Below are 15,221 nucleotides of genomic sequence, written 5' to 3'. Positions count from 1 at the left end.
TCACGTATCATCTGCTGCACTTTTTAGCAACGAGACAGTTTTTCTTCATCTTCTAATACAGAGCAGCGTAAGGCCCTGTTTGGAACCACTTAGATTATATAATCTAATTTTTATAATCTATTTTGTCTTCAAAGAGAACATATTATTGTATAGATTATAAAAATCAAATGGACAGATTATTAAAAACTCACAATCTACTCTACCCCAGCTAAAATCAGATTATGAATTCCTAATGACCATTACCTTTATAAAGTTGAAGATAATTACATTCCTGCCACCGACACCCTCCTCTTTTTTTTAAAGGAAAACAGAGGAAAGACATGTCATTATGCAATGTAAAATCTGGATTACAGTTTATATAATCTGTCCCTAAATAATGCCCACCTAGATTATTTTTATAAACCAAATTATATAATCTATCTTTACAATCCAGATTATCATAATCTATTGTGGTTTCAAACAGAGCCTAACAAGAGAAGGTAAATAAACTGTTCCGTTGCGGCCACGCCTCCCTTGCGGGTCGGTACTGCATCTGCAAGCCGACGAGCGACGACGTTGCGCGCCGATGGCAAGAGAATGTGAGGACCCTAACGAAATATATTTTTTGAAGATTTTACTATAAACTACATGTAGATGTATATAAACGTTTTAGAGTATAGATTCATTTATTTTGCTTTATATATAGTCTATAGTTTTTTTTTTAAATCTTATGTTTAGGAACGAAGGGAGTAGATTGCAAAGTGTTCACGGGCCTCCTTGGCGATGCTTTGCCTGGTAATTCCGTCCAACTGCGATCCATGCTATGGCTCCCATCAAATGGCAATGAATAAAGGAACAAAATGGCAGTGGATGTTGGGCCATTCATGAGTAGCAGAGTAGGCCTACTGGAAACCGCTGCCATGTCCTTCTAACTGCCGTCACGCTAGTCGAAACAAACAAGAACATTTTTAGAAACAAAAATGCAAAAAGGAATACTCCATTGCCGGGATTTGAACCCGGGTCGCCTGGGTGAAAGCCAGGTATCCTAACCGGGCTGGACGACAATGGATTAGTGATCTGTTCGATGTTGGAAGTCCTAAGTTGCAGAGGTCCTGTACTACAAATGTTGACTCTGACAGCCTTATTACCTGGGTAAATGGACGCGTGCGTGCACACACCAACATCTCTGCAGAACAACTCTAAGCAGATCCGCTATAATACCGGACTACAAAAAACAGTTTGTGGCTTCCCCTAAAACGGATTTGCATATGTGGTGTCTAGCGAAACAAATGCCGCACACCTGTTCCGACTTGGCTACTGCAAATCCATACCGTAAATCATGATTTAAACAATATAATCTATATCTATTAAGAAAAAGATTAGTGCTTTTGTCTGTTCGTCTCTGAAATAATCACAAATTACCTACTATGCCATCCATAAATGAAAAAAAAAGATTCATTTTTTCCTTCACAAGTCGTTGCACTGGACTTTGATTTATTACCTAGCGACCGGCTAATGTACCACAAGGCTGCAAGCAGCCCACTTGCTCGAGCCTTAAACCCCGACCCAAGTTTGATCCCAACTTAACCCAATTTTCTTCTTTTTTTTGTTCAAATTTTCTTTTAGCGATTTCAATCATTGATGCTCGTCGCTGCACATCACCGCACATCGCCTTTGTCCCCTCTGCTTTGCGCATGCGAGGTAGGAGACGATGTATGATATTATGCAAAAGCTTATAGCATTTAATGCAAAAGCTTTCTTTCTTTATTGTCAAGAAAGGACCAACATGTATACTTGGAGTTTTAGCACTTTTATGCATATGCCATGTTGGTCGTAGTTATTTATTTGAGAGCATTTTGGTCATGTGATTACTTGCGAAGTTATAGTTATTATTTTGCTGATGATAGAATGCTAGATCTTGCGTGGTGGAGTGGTAAGACTCAATATTTATTTCAATGATATTTACTTCACATGCCATGTGTTGTTTGTGCCTTCCTTTATGAGAAAGCTCGGTACAATTTATTCTATAAATGTTGATATGGTTATGGTTTGATTTTGGAAGGACATGACTTCATTACATATTGAATTAGTAGGTGTTAATCACTTTAATGGTTTGCTGGTTGAGAATTATGCCATGCTATTTAATTGTGCAAGTAAAGTTATTATGTCACATGCTAAAACTGTTGGCCAAGCTCAATGCTTGGAACTTGTTATATTAAACCAATGGAGTGATCTTGTGATACTGGAGTTGGAATATGATCTTGCGATGTTGGAGTTTGGATGTGTTATCACTCCTTCACCGATGAGGTTAAGTCCTAGTGCCCCTCAACCGATTATTAATAGTTTGACCATGTAATTCTATGGGGGGTCCTGGTAGAGTCTTAAGTCATATTTTCTTACTAAAGGTATACCACTATGAGCGCGTTCATTAATGTGGCTGGGTGCGGGCAAAGGCATAAATTGAACATGTGGATTAGGCTTGGCCCCGTGAAGTTGAGAGCTTGATAGAGTCTTGAGTCAAGGGGATATTTGATAACCACTCTTGCAAAGTGGAAATGACCAAGTCTTCTCTCTGGGGATAAGGTTTGGAGACTTTACCGGTATTCTGGTGGGAAGTATGAGCTTAGGGTCTATCTTGTCTAGATATCTTTGTAGAGATGTTTTGTCGCATGGGTACATTGTGCGACCTTTATAGAGTTAAAACTATTCGAGTAACCATGTCCACACTATGGGCAAAGTCAGTATAAGTCACACTAGTGGCCTCTGCTGGGATGCACTTGTTGGTTGGATTTTAGGATGGCCATGCTTGTATGCATTGTTTTCTGTTTTGTAATCCTTGGTTTGTCTTGAGAATACTTTTTATTCACTGACTAGTTGTTGTAGCCAGATTATAGCAGAGGAACCAACATCTAGCATGGAGTCAAGAAGAGAGTTGCTAGGCCGCAGTCCAGCCAGGTCCGTGTGGAGTGGTCTCCATCCTTTAGCCATTGGAGCCCGTGCTTAGTCTTCCACTGTAATTTTTTTGTCAAGCCATTATCATGGCACAATATTAGTCACTTTATTAAGGTCTTGCGAACCCTTTGTATTATTTCAGTTCTCTGTGTAATCATAACAAGTTTATTACGGTGCGAGTCAGCATGATTCCCGAGATGACACATGCGACATCTGTTTGCGAACGGCTATGTGAATATATATGTAAATAAAGTCCTAATTTTGTAAGAGCAAATCTACACCACATCATAGTCACAACCAATTTGATAGGCGATAGATTAGTTAGACTGCTAGTTTATCTCTGATAGGCATCATGTAGGTTGTACTAAAATCCATGTTAACTAGACTTCTATGTTTAATCTGTACACAACCTTTTACTTTAGAAACTACCAAGAGCTCTTGTATACGCCAGGCAAAATCAAACATCTAGATGAGCATACATTAGAAACAAATTGTATGTATACATAACTGAATTGGTGATATATATGTTTGCGTTCGTTGGTGATTGGTGCTCAATACCATGCATATGTTGAACTTAGTACCGAATCTCAATTGGCAAAATGACACAATTTATACTCTACAAGGTTCTGCAAATCACTATTAAGATATTAGTTAGATATAATTCTTGAGAAACCTCTAATATGATATTTAGTGAAACTAAAATATACATGAATGTATGCACATACATACAAATATGTACGTATACTCCCTATATAATTTATGGATTTGTCACAAAAATATTTCGAAGACCATTTCTGTTACAACACTTAATTTAAAGCTAGCATAAATAAAGTGATCATTAATATACAATACAATTGATAACAATAAACATTGGTTAATTATACAATCTAAACTATGTGGTTAACTGTATCAACTAAATAATAACCATCATACTGTTAATATTGTAATAAATTTCTTTGCAAATTTTCCGACAACCATGAACCGAGCTGTTATGGTGAATAGTAACCAAGTCACGCCTATCATTTGATTTTTCTTATTCTTTGTGTGAATTGTCACTTTATGATCATATATATTCTTTAATTCTTTTGAGATTCATTTGACTACTTTGTTAAATACTTATTGTGCCTATATGCTCTCTGATCTATTAGTCTTGCACCGGAGAATGTTGTTGGACTCCATTTTTTACCATGAGGTGCTATATATATATATATATACTATTTTTTATTTTAGTTTATTTGAGATAACCAGACAATCACCATATCCCATCAATGGAAACATATTTTGCACCCTTAGTTTACGATAATGCAATACACTTGTGTTGATCAAATGAATTTAGTATTGGATTAGTATTGGATCAATCAGTTTTGCCAATGGAATAAATCATGTGTGCATACATGGGCCCATAGGTAAGAAACGATCATGCAAAACGTTTGGTGTAACATGCATGAACTCTGTGCGATCCCTCATACTAGCTGGACCTGGACGTGTATGTATTCCAACGGGTATAAAATTAAGGTGTGTGGCGGCTGGAGATAAAAGGAAAATCAATCAGTTGAGTTTGACTAAATCCACGAGAGATGAGTACGGGCACCTGAACCGAATTCGTTGCTTTTCCTGCACAACGGCACCGAGAATTTAGAGATAAGATTTGATTTGTTACTAACGGCAACGACAAAGTGAATCTCCCATGTTTATCTTTCTATTTGCTCGCATGGCTAACCGAGGGGTACGAGGCTATAAAAGCGGTTGTTCTAGTGACTGAGAGGAGGTTGAGTTTACTCACCACACACACGACGTTACACACTCATCTCACTGCCATTCACCATATCACACACACACTTCATATCATCTCCACTCCAGCATTCACATACACACACATCTTCAATTCTCGTCCGACATCTTTCCCTCGCGACCGGCGTCCATGGTGCAGCCATATGGTAAGTAAATCATATGAAGGTTGCATATGATTTTTTTACTTTACTTTTTTTGTGTTTTTATATTTCTTTCGTGGCGTTTCACGGCTCTACATGGCGATTTAATTATCGTCGCGAACGCTTCATGACTTGAGCTACAAACTGAATCAGGGGCGTCTCGCGGCTCTACGTGGCGATCTAATCGTCGCCGCGAACGTTTTACAGTGAGATCCACAAAAAATGTTTGTCGGCATCTAGCGGCTCTACATGGCGATTTAATCGTCGTCGCAGGTGTTCCGTGGTCCGAAAAAAAAAAAAAAGAATTGGCATCTTGCGGTTCTACATGGCGATCAAATCGTCACCGCGGATGTTTATTTTCATTATCAAATTCGACAAATAGAAAAAAAATAAAGGTTTAAGGTGTTTTTTGCGGCTCTACATGGGGATTTAATAGTCGCTACAAAATATTGCATTCGAGGTGCTATACGAAGTCCGGCTCTAGAGAACAGTTGCACAACTACATACATACTCAAAAGCAACATCATGAGTCAGCACATGCAAATCATGAGAAGTCCTTAAGAGCAACTCTAGCAGACCCCGCAAAACGGCCGGTCCGCAAAAAAATCCGGCGACTATACGGTTTTGGCAGTTTTTCCTGCCAGAGCAGACACTGCAAACGAGGCACGACCTGTATTTTTTTTGCGGTGGCCCGTAAACGCGACCGCTCGACCGGTATAACTGCGGATTCGACCGCTGGATGCGGGTCGAAACCCTATCCCTCCGCCGCCACGAAAAGCCCCCTCACCTCACCGCCGGCGCCTCCAATCCGCCGCCGCGCGCCTCCGTTCCGCCGCGTAGCCGCTCCAATCCACCGTCCTTGATGGCTAGCTCCGGTAGCCGTAGGAACGACGACCCCGAGAGGGCTCGTTGCGTCAGATCCGACGATGTCCGTAAGCGCGCCGCCCGCTGGTACACCCAGTGGGGTTTGACGCCGTCGCCGTCGCTCCTCCGTCGCGAGACAGAGGAGTACGACCAGCGCGCGGCCGCTTCTTCTCCGGCAGCTCATTCGAGACGTCGAGCTCGCGCTCGTCCTCCTCCCTCCCACCGGTGAAGATGGAGCTCGAAGAGCTCCCGTCGGTGAAGATGGAGCCGGAGGACGAGGCGGTGCTGGAGCGACGTGCCGGGGCCGTCGTCGGACCGGAGGATTTCCTCCCTCCGACGGAGGCGGATAGCCTTCTGCCCGTGCTGCTGGCGCGGAGTGCACGAGAGGCGGAAGAGGACCAGTAGCGCCGTCGGAGGGAGGAGGAGATCGACACCGTGCTCTACGAGCAGGGTGTCGCGTCGGCCATCGCCTTCGCCGCCGGAGGGAGGAGGAGATCGACACCGTGCTCTACGAGCAGGACTTTGTATTGAAGATCCAAGAGAGAGAAGAAGCCATCTAGCTACTAGCTATGGACCCGTAGGTCTATGGTGAACTACTCACGCATCATCGGAGAGGTCATGGTGTTGATGAAGAAGCCCTCTGTGTCCGAATCCCCCCTCCGGCAGGGCACCAGAACGTGCCCCAGATGGGATCTTGTGGAGACAGAAGCTTGCGGCGGCGGAAAAAGTACTTTCGATGATCTCCTGATTTTTATGGAATTTTTGGGAATATATAGGCGCAAAACCTAGGGCAAAGGAGCCTCAGGGAGCCCACAAGCCAGGGGGCGCGGGCTCCCCCCTGGCCGCGCCATGAGGTCTTGTGGGGTCCCTGGTGGCCCCCCGCCCTGATTCTCCGGCTTTCCGATCTTTTTCTGTTCCGGAAAAAAATCTTTTTGGCAGTTTCATTCCGTTTGGACTCCGTTCAAAATCCTCCTCTGAAAGGGGTAAAAAACATGGAAAAAACAGGAGCTGGCACTTGGCACTGAGTTAATAAGTTAGTCACAAGAATATATATATAAGGCATGCAAAACATCCAAAGTTTGACAAGATAATAGCATGAAACCATCAAAAATTATAGATACGTTGGAGACGTATCAAACCTCGTTAAAATCTCCGCAACAAATCCACGATCCCTTCCACGCTGAGTGCAGCCGAGATAACAACTTCCAGAAATCATGACGCAAGTCACCGCGAGGCTCACCATAACAAACGGTGCACACCAGGGAATGCACTCTTCCGTAGATATAATTACATCAATGCAATGAGAGTTAAAACCCTTAAGAGATACAGTATATGGCTGTTGCCCAAACAAAGCTATACCACCACTAAGACCAGCACTGCTAACAGCAAAGCTACCAGAATATCCAAGCGACCACATGAAATTTTGCACCCTAGAATCCTTCATCTTCGTTTCGGAGAGGAAAAGGAAGGTCGGAAAAACCTCACTAACCAGCTGTCACGCCCAAGATGCGACCCTATCCTCAATTTGGCACGAAGGCCTCGTCAGGGATAGAAGCGCATCTCGTCGTGTCGCAAGATTGAATATCATTACAAGTACATGTACTGAAAAGAAGAGTTATACATAAAGAGTTGGCTTACACTTGCCACAAGCTACATCAGAGTTACAACAGTACATTACATAAACATCAAGAGTAAGAGCAGGGTCCGAGTACGGACGAAAACAAACGAGAAAATAAGAACGACGTCCATCCTTGCTATCCCAGGCTGCCGGCCTGGAACCCATCCTAGATCGATGAAGAAGAAGAAGAAGAAGAAGCAACTCCAAATGTACAATCAACACGCTCGCGTCAAGTAACCTTTACCTGTACCTGCAACTGGTGTTGTAGTAATCTGTGAGCCACAGGGGACTCAGCAATCTCATTTCCAAAGGTATCAAGACTAGCAAAGCTTAATGGGTGAGGTATGGTTAAGTGGTGAGGTTGCTGCAGCGGCTAAGCATATATTTGGTGGCTAAACTTACGAGTACAAGAAATAAGAGGGGGAAGATCTACGCATGAAGGACGTGAACTACTGATGATCAAATGAATGATCCTGAACACCTACCTACGTCAGACATAACCCCACTGTGTCCTCGATCGGAGAAAGAACTCACGAAAGAGACAGTCCCGGTTACGCACACAGTTGGCATGTTTTAAATTAAGTTAACTTCAAGTTATCTAGAACCAGTGTTAAACAAAGTTTCCACGTTGCCACATAACCGCGGCCACGACTTTCCGAAAGATTTAACCCTGCAGGGGTGCTCCAACTAGTCCATCACAAATTACCACAAGCCGCATAGAAATCCTCAATCACGAAGCTCGCGATCTCGTCGGATTCCCTAGTGGAAAACCTCAACTCTGAGATTACCCAAAGCATCACCGGAATCCCGATGCACAAGATATCTCGTCAAAGGTAAAACTAATCTAGCAAGGCCGCCCGATGTGTCGACGATCCCGATAGGAGTCGCGTACCTCTTTCTCAGGACACGGCGGATGAGCTAGACGTCGGGATCGCTAAACCTCCGGGTGACCAGAGGGGCGCCGGACATCGCTCAGGTGGGACCAACACTCATGAGGAGCACTGGCCCGGGGGTTGATTAAATTATCCTCGGGGTCCGGAAAGTCCCTATGCAATTTTATTAGGTGTTAGGCAAATGTAGTACCAAAGGTGGGCCTTGCCAGACCAGTCTTAATCTAAAACGAATTATCAAGGGGGTCCCCATAACAACCCCGATCGTGTTAGAGCGTTCATTTATGGAACATAACACCGGTAGCCGGAAACTAAGGTGGCAAAGGTGGAACAAAACACCAGGCTAGAAAGGCCGAGCCTTCCACCTTTTACCAAGTATATAGGTCCATTAAGTTAAATAGCATTAATATGGTGATATAACAAGGAACCCATGCTTTCGCATGGAAGCATCTGCACCTGCAACTAGCAACGCTCAACACGGTTAAGCAAGCAGTAACATAGCCAATCAGTGGTTTGCTAGGTCGAACATGTTGAAGGTTTCATGGCATTGTTGAGAGGCTGATATTTAACATGTGGTAGGCAACGAGACATAACGACAGAAGAATGCCTCCATGATCATGGTATTTGAGGAAATGATCATCTTGCCTGAGATCCCGCTTGGAAGAAGAATGCCTCCGTGAAGCAGACGAACCGACGTAGTCGAACGAGTCCTCACATCCGACACGCTTGCGGAACTCTATCGAGACGAAGCAAACCGGAAACACAAATCAACACACGGAATTCACCACACGATGCACAACACAAATGATGCATGAATAGCTGAATACATGCAAGTCACGGCATGACAATTCACACAATCAAACACTACACATTAAGTGAAGTTCAATATGCAACGAGTTGCATATTGACGAAACTCCACGTTTATTTATTTAGTTCTATCCCGATTAGATACACGGCAATAATAAATGTGGTTAAACATGGCAAGAGGTGAAGCGCAATTAAACTACCTATCTAGGCATTTTAAATGAGGTCGTAAATGTCATATAGCACTTCCGAAACGACCTCACATGTAAATTTACAATTCTGTCCAGATCTGAACTAATGCATTTAATTGGTTGTTAAACAGCAAAACAAATAGGTTCACGTGATTCTACGCGTCATGGCAAGCAATCTAGACATAAAGAACATCTCCAACGGAGTTACGGATCAAAAGATACAAGCACCACAAGATATGATGGCATGAATGCAAGATGTGTGCAACGACGGTCACGAGCACTTCAAAACATACAAACAGCAAGAGAAAATGAAACTACACGTGATTCTAAGCAAGTTTCATGTAGGGCACGATCAAAACAGAGCTACGGTTCAAAAGATACGAGCAAATCAAGAAATCACTACAATCTGCCAAAATCAACCACATAGCATTTTCTACGCCCCACAACTACGGCTACACAACTCCGATATGCTCAAGCAAGGCATGGCACGGAAGAGGGCAAGAATCACTACTACAAACAACTAACAACAACTAGCATGGCATCATGGATCACTAGGGAAAGAAGTCACAAAAGGCATCCCACTCACTATTTCAGACTTAGTGAAAATTACACCTCATGAAAGGGCAGTTTTCGATCTGAAGCAATATTGACAGTAGAAAAACCTATAGCTACAGGACTCCAAATGGCATGAAAATTTACAGCATGCTAGAGAAACACGAGGGTTACAACTAACTCCATTGAACCAACCTCAAAATAGCTACAGATCAAAAGATAGAAGAAAAACAAAACAGCAACAAAATAATAACAGATTCCAGACTGAGAAATATTTCAGCACCTCCAAATCAGCACTATTTCTAGCAACTTGAGGGCAATCAAACCACACCTAAACATGCATTTCTATTTTAACCAAAAATACCAGGGGCTAGTCTAAACACCCAAGAACAACTACCTAGTTGACAACTCCGTCAAACGAAGAACGGATTAAATCCTACGAATTAAAAAAAAGGGCAACACGGCAAAATATCGCGCGAACTAACTTGCTCTAATGCTAAAACTAATTGCCCCGAAAACATGTAAAACAAGTGGGGTTGCAACACAAAAATATCGCGACACTTAAATGCGAGAAAATAACCTATACACGGGAGAATAAACTAGCGGCAATCCCTACACGCAAAAAATATAAATGACTACTCTAGAATGCATGGAGTTCCTAAAACATGGACATTTCTAATACGGCATACGAGCAACCCGGACACGCGCGAAAAATAACTACGGGCAATAAACCTATCGAGACAGCACGCAAAACTAGGCATTAGGCACGCTAAACTAAATCAAACAAATATGCAAGTTGCTCCAACGTAATCTACACGAAAAACTACACGAAATCCATATCTAATTCATCGCGATCCGAATTACGGTTAAAAAGTTACGGGCGTTTATATGTATGTCTATTTCCTGAAAATAACTAATCTAAAAGAAAACCCTAAATAGAATACTAGTGGGCCGGAATGGTGGTCGCCCTGAAACTAAAGTGTGCCTGGGGGCGAGGATTAGGGAAAAGGGAGGGGCTAACCATGGGGCCTCTTGGGCCGGTCTGATTGGAAGGAGCCGGCCGGTTGGGGCCGGCTTGGGCCGCGAGGCCGCCCGGTGGGAGGAGCAGGCCCACGCGGGGCGAGGCCCAGGCGCACAGTCCTCGTGCCCTCGTCCTCCCGACCAAGGACGGCTGGCGGCAACGGCAGGCACAGCTCCGGCAGGGAACTGCGAGCTTCGGCCGGCGGGACTACGGGAACGGGCAGCTCCGGCCTGCCCGCTTCGGATCCATGCGACGACGGCGCGAAACGGGCACGGGGCGGCACGCGTCTTCGCCGGATCTAGCAGCAGGAGGCGCGGTGGCGAGCTCGAGGATGGTTGGAGCTGCGGGGACCGGCGACGTTGAAGACGGCCGGAGGGAGGAGGGCGGCGCAGCCCTCGGCCGGCGGGCGGTGCTCCGGCGAGCACGGCGGCTACGGTCGCTCGAGAGGATACTCCCCTCGATCCAACATGGCTGGCTGCGGGGCACGGGCGGAGGTGGAGCGCTCGGGCCCGGGCGGGCCTCCTGCGGGCTCTGCCGGCTGTGGCGGCGCGAGGAGAGGCTGGACAGGTCGCTGGCGCGGGTAGGCCGCGCGCTTGGGCTGGCGGCGGCTCAGGGTGGCCCGGGAGCGCCAAGTGGCGGCGGCCGGCTGGGGAGGCACGAAGTGCGAGGTGGGAGGTTAGAGAAGGCCCAAATTAGGCAGGGGGTTGTTTAAATAGGAAAAAGGGGGCTAGGGTTTCCTTTAGGGGCAGATTAGGATGCTTAAATAGGCAAAGGGAGGCTAGGTTTAGCGGTTTTTCGTTCCAGATCCATCCGTGCGGTCGGATTCGAACGAATCCGCACGCGGGAACGGGTACGTGGCCGTGTAGTGTAGGCATCCGGAGACGAGAGGGAAAATGGGCGGCGCGGCAACGATTTTTAGGACACCGGCAAACGTCCAACAGTAGACCGAATACGGTGCCGCTACGGTCGACCGTTCGGGTACCAGACGAACTCCGATCGCGACGAAATTCGACAGCCGACCTAACTAAAACAAATTACGACCGCATGCCAAGTTTCACCCGATCAGAGAAAGTTTTACGCACACTTTTAAAACAGGGTTTCGAACGATGCCGCGGGCGCGTGCGAGTGCGGTCGGACTCAGAACGGACAATGACGAGAACCGGCAACTACTAACGGATGCAAGTTTGAAAACTGGCGGCAACGGAGATGCCGATGCAATGCAGATGATGCGAATGATACGATGATGATGCGACAAATTAAATAAGTCACACGACGAAAACGGAATAAAGGGGGAATCTTCTGGAACGTCGGTCTCGGGCTGTCACAACTCTCCTACACTATAAGAGGATCTCGCCCCGAGATCCAAGAATGAAAGGGGGAGAGGATGAGAAAGAACAAGAGGTAAAAACTTAGTCGCTTCTTTGACAAACGAGTGAAACCAACGATCCTTGAAAGTTGCAAGGCGATGAGGAATGATATGAGAAAGAAGCATGAATTCACGGAAAATTTCGGCAGCACTTCGGTAGGAAAATGGGACAAAAAAATCGATAAGATGGAAAAAATAGACAATATTCACAACAAACAAGTAAATAGAACAAGGGAACACCATGATCTTGATAGAACAACATAATAGACCCAAAAGAGCTGTTGGGTAACGTAGCATAAATTCAAAACTTTCCTACGCATATTCAGATCTTCCTATGGAGAGACCAGCAACGAGAGAGGGGTAAGAGCATCTTCATAACTTTGAAGATCGCTAAGCGGAAGCGTTGCTCGAATGCGGTTGATGGAGTCGTACTCGTAGCGATTCCGATCTAGTGCCGAACAACGGCACCTCCGCGTTCAACACACGTGCACCCCGGTGACGTCTCCCGCACCTTGATCCAGCAAGGAGGAGGGAGAGGTTGGGGAAGAACTCCAGCAACACGACGGCGTGGTGTCGATGGAGAGACGAGGTCTCCCGGCAGGGCTTCGCCAAGCACCGGCGGAGAGGAGGAGGAAGAAGAGCAGGGCTGCGTCGAGAGACAGGGAAAAACCGTGTGTCTCACTGGCCAAAAGTGCCCGATATATATAGGGGGAGGGGAGAGGGGGTGCCACCCCTAGGGTTCCCACCCTAGGGGGTGCGGCGGCCAGAAGGGGGAGGAGGGGGTGGCGCACCATCTGGTGGGCCTTAGGCCCACCTGGCCTAGGGTTTGCCCCCCTTTTCTCTCCCTTGCGCTATGGGCAGAGTGGGGAGGCGCACCAGCCCACCTAGGGGCTGGTTCCCACCCCCACTTGGCCCACCTTAAGTCCCGGGGTCGTTGCCCCCCTTCGGTGGTCCCGGTGGTCCCGGTACGTTACCGGTGATGCCCGAAACACTTCCGGTATCCGAAACCATCCGTCCTATATATCAATCTTTACCTCCGGACCATTCCAGAGCTCCTCGTGACGTCCGGGATCTCATCCGGGACTCCGAACAACTTTGGGTAACCTCGTATAGCAATTCCCTATAACCCTAGCGTCATCGAACCTTAAGTGTGTAGACCCTACGGGTTCGGGAGACAGGTAGACATGACCGAGACACCTCTCTGGCCAATAACCATCAGCGGGGTCTAGATACCCATGGTGGATCCCACTTGCTCCACGATTAACTCATCGGATGAACCACGATGTCAAGGATTCAATCAATCCCGTACACGATTCCCTTTGTCTGTCGGTATAGAACTTGCCCGAGATTCGATCGTCGGTATACCTATACCTTGTTCAATCTCGTTACCGGCAAGTCTCTTTACTCGTTCCGTAGCACGTCATCGTGTGACTAACTCCTTAGTCACATTGAGCTCATGATGATGTTCTACCGAGTGGGCCCAGAGATACCTCTCCGTCACACGGAGTGACAAATCCCGATCTCGATTCGTACCAACCCAACAGACACTTTCGGAGGTACCCGTAGTGCACCTTTATAATCACCCAGTTACGTTGTGACGTTTGATACACCCGAAGCACTCCTACGGTATCTGGGAGTTGCACAATCTCACGGTCGAAGGAAAAGATACTTGACATTAGAAAAGCATTAGCATACGAACAATACGATCTAGTGCTAGGCTTAGGATTGGGTCTTGTCCATCACATCATTCTCCCAATGATGTGATCCCGTTATCAATGACATCCAATGCCCATGATCAGGAAACCATGATCATCTATTGACTAACGAGCTAGCCAACTAGAGGCTTGCTAGGGACACATCATGATCTATTTATTCACACATGTATTACTGTTTCCTGTTAATACAATTATAGCATGAACAATAGACGATTATCATGAACAAGGAAATATGATAATAACCATTTTATTATTGCCTCTAGGGCATATTTCCAACAGTCTCCCACTTGCACTAGAGTCAATAATCTAGTTACATTGTGATGTATCGAACACCCATAGCATTATGGTGTTGATCATGTTTTAATCGTGGAAGAGGTTTAGTCAACGGGCCTGTAATATTCAGATCCGTGTGTACTTTACAAATATCTATCACTCCACTCTAGACATGGTCCTGGATGGAGTTGTAGCGGCGCTTGATGTGCTTCGTTTTCCGGTGAAACCTGGGCTCCTTGGCTATGGCAGTGGCTCCAGTGTTATCACAGAAGAGTGTCATAGGACCCGACGCGCTTGGAACCACTCCAAGGTCGGTGATGAGCTCCTTCATCCAAATTCCTTCATGAGCCGCTTCTGAAGCAGCTATGTACTCCGCTTCACATGTAGATGCTGCCACGACTTCTTGCTTGCTCCTGCACCAGCTCACTGCCCCACCATTCAACACATATACGTATCCGGTCTGTGACTTAGAGTCATCCGGATCTGTGTCGAAGCTAGCGTCGACGTAACCCTTTACGACCAGCTCTTCGTCACCTCCATAAATGAGAAACATTTCCTTAGTCCTTTTCAGGTACTTAAGGATATTCTTGACCGCTGTCCAGTGTTCCGTACCGGGATCACTTTGGTACCTCCCTACCAAACTTATGGCAAGGTTTATATCAGGTCTGGTACACAGCATGGCATACATTAGAGAGCCCACATATAGTATGAGGACAGCATGGCAGCTTCTCCAAGGTCCTTCATTGAAAAACTCTTGTTCAAATAGGCCTTTATGCTCTCCAACATCTCTATATTATTCCCCATCAATAATATGTCATCCACATATAGTATGAGGAAAGCTACAGAGCTCCCACTCACTTTCTTGTACAGACAGGCTTCTCCGTAAACCTGTATGAACCCAAACGCTTTAATCACCTCATTAAAGCGAATGTTCCAACTCCGAGATGCTTGCACCAGCCCATAGATGGAGCGCTGGAGCTTGCATACTTTGTTAGCACCCTTAGGGTCGACAAAACCTTCTCGTTGCATCATATACAACTCTTCCTTAAGGTTCCTGTTAAGGAA

The 15,221-nt window shown here is 45.8% G+C and overlaps 1 non-coding gene across 1 annotated transcript; it reads right to left on the bottom strand.

The window, feature by feature from the left end:
• Positions 1-974: 974 nt before the first annotated feature.
• TRNAE-UUC lies at positions 975-1,048 on the bottom strand. The gene has a single exon. It is a non-coding gene; the product is annotated as a tRNA-Glu (tRNA).
• Positions 1,049-15,221: the final 14,173 nt, after the last annotated feature.

The sequence above is a fragment of the Hordeum vulgare genome, chromosome 2H (genome assembly GCF_904849725.1).
Source record: "Hordeum vulgare subsp. vulgare chromosome 2H, MorexV3_pseudomolecules_assembly, whole genome shotgun sequence".
Lineage (NCBI taxonomy): Eukaryota > Viridiplantae > Streptophyta > Magnoliopsida > Poales > Poaceae > Hordeum > Hordeum vulgare.
The sequence above is the reverse complement of the archived record's forward strand: the minus strand, read 5'-3'. Positions and strand labels throughout refer to the sequence as shown.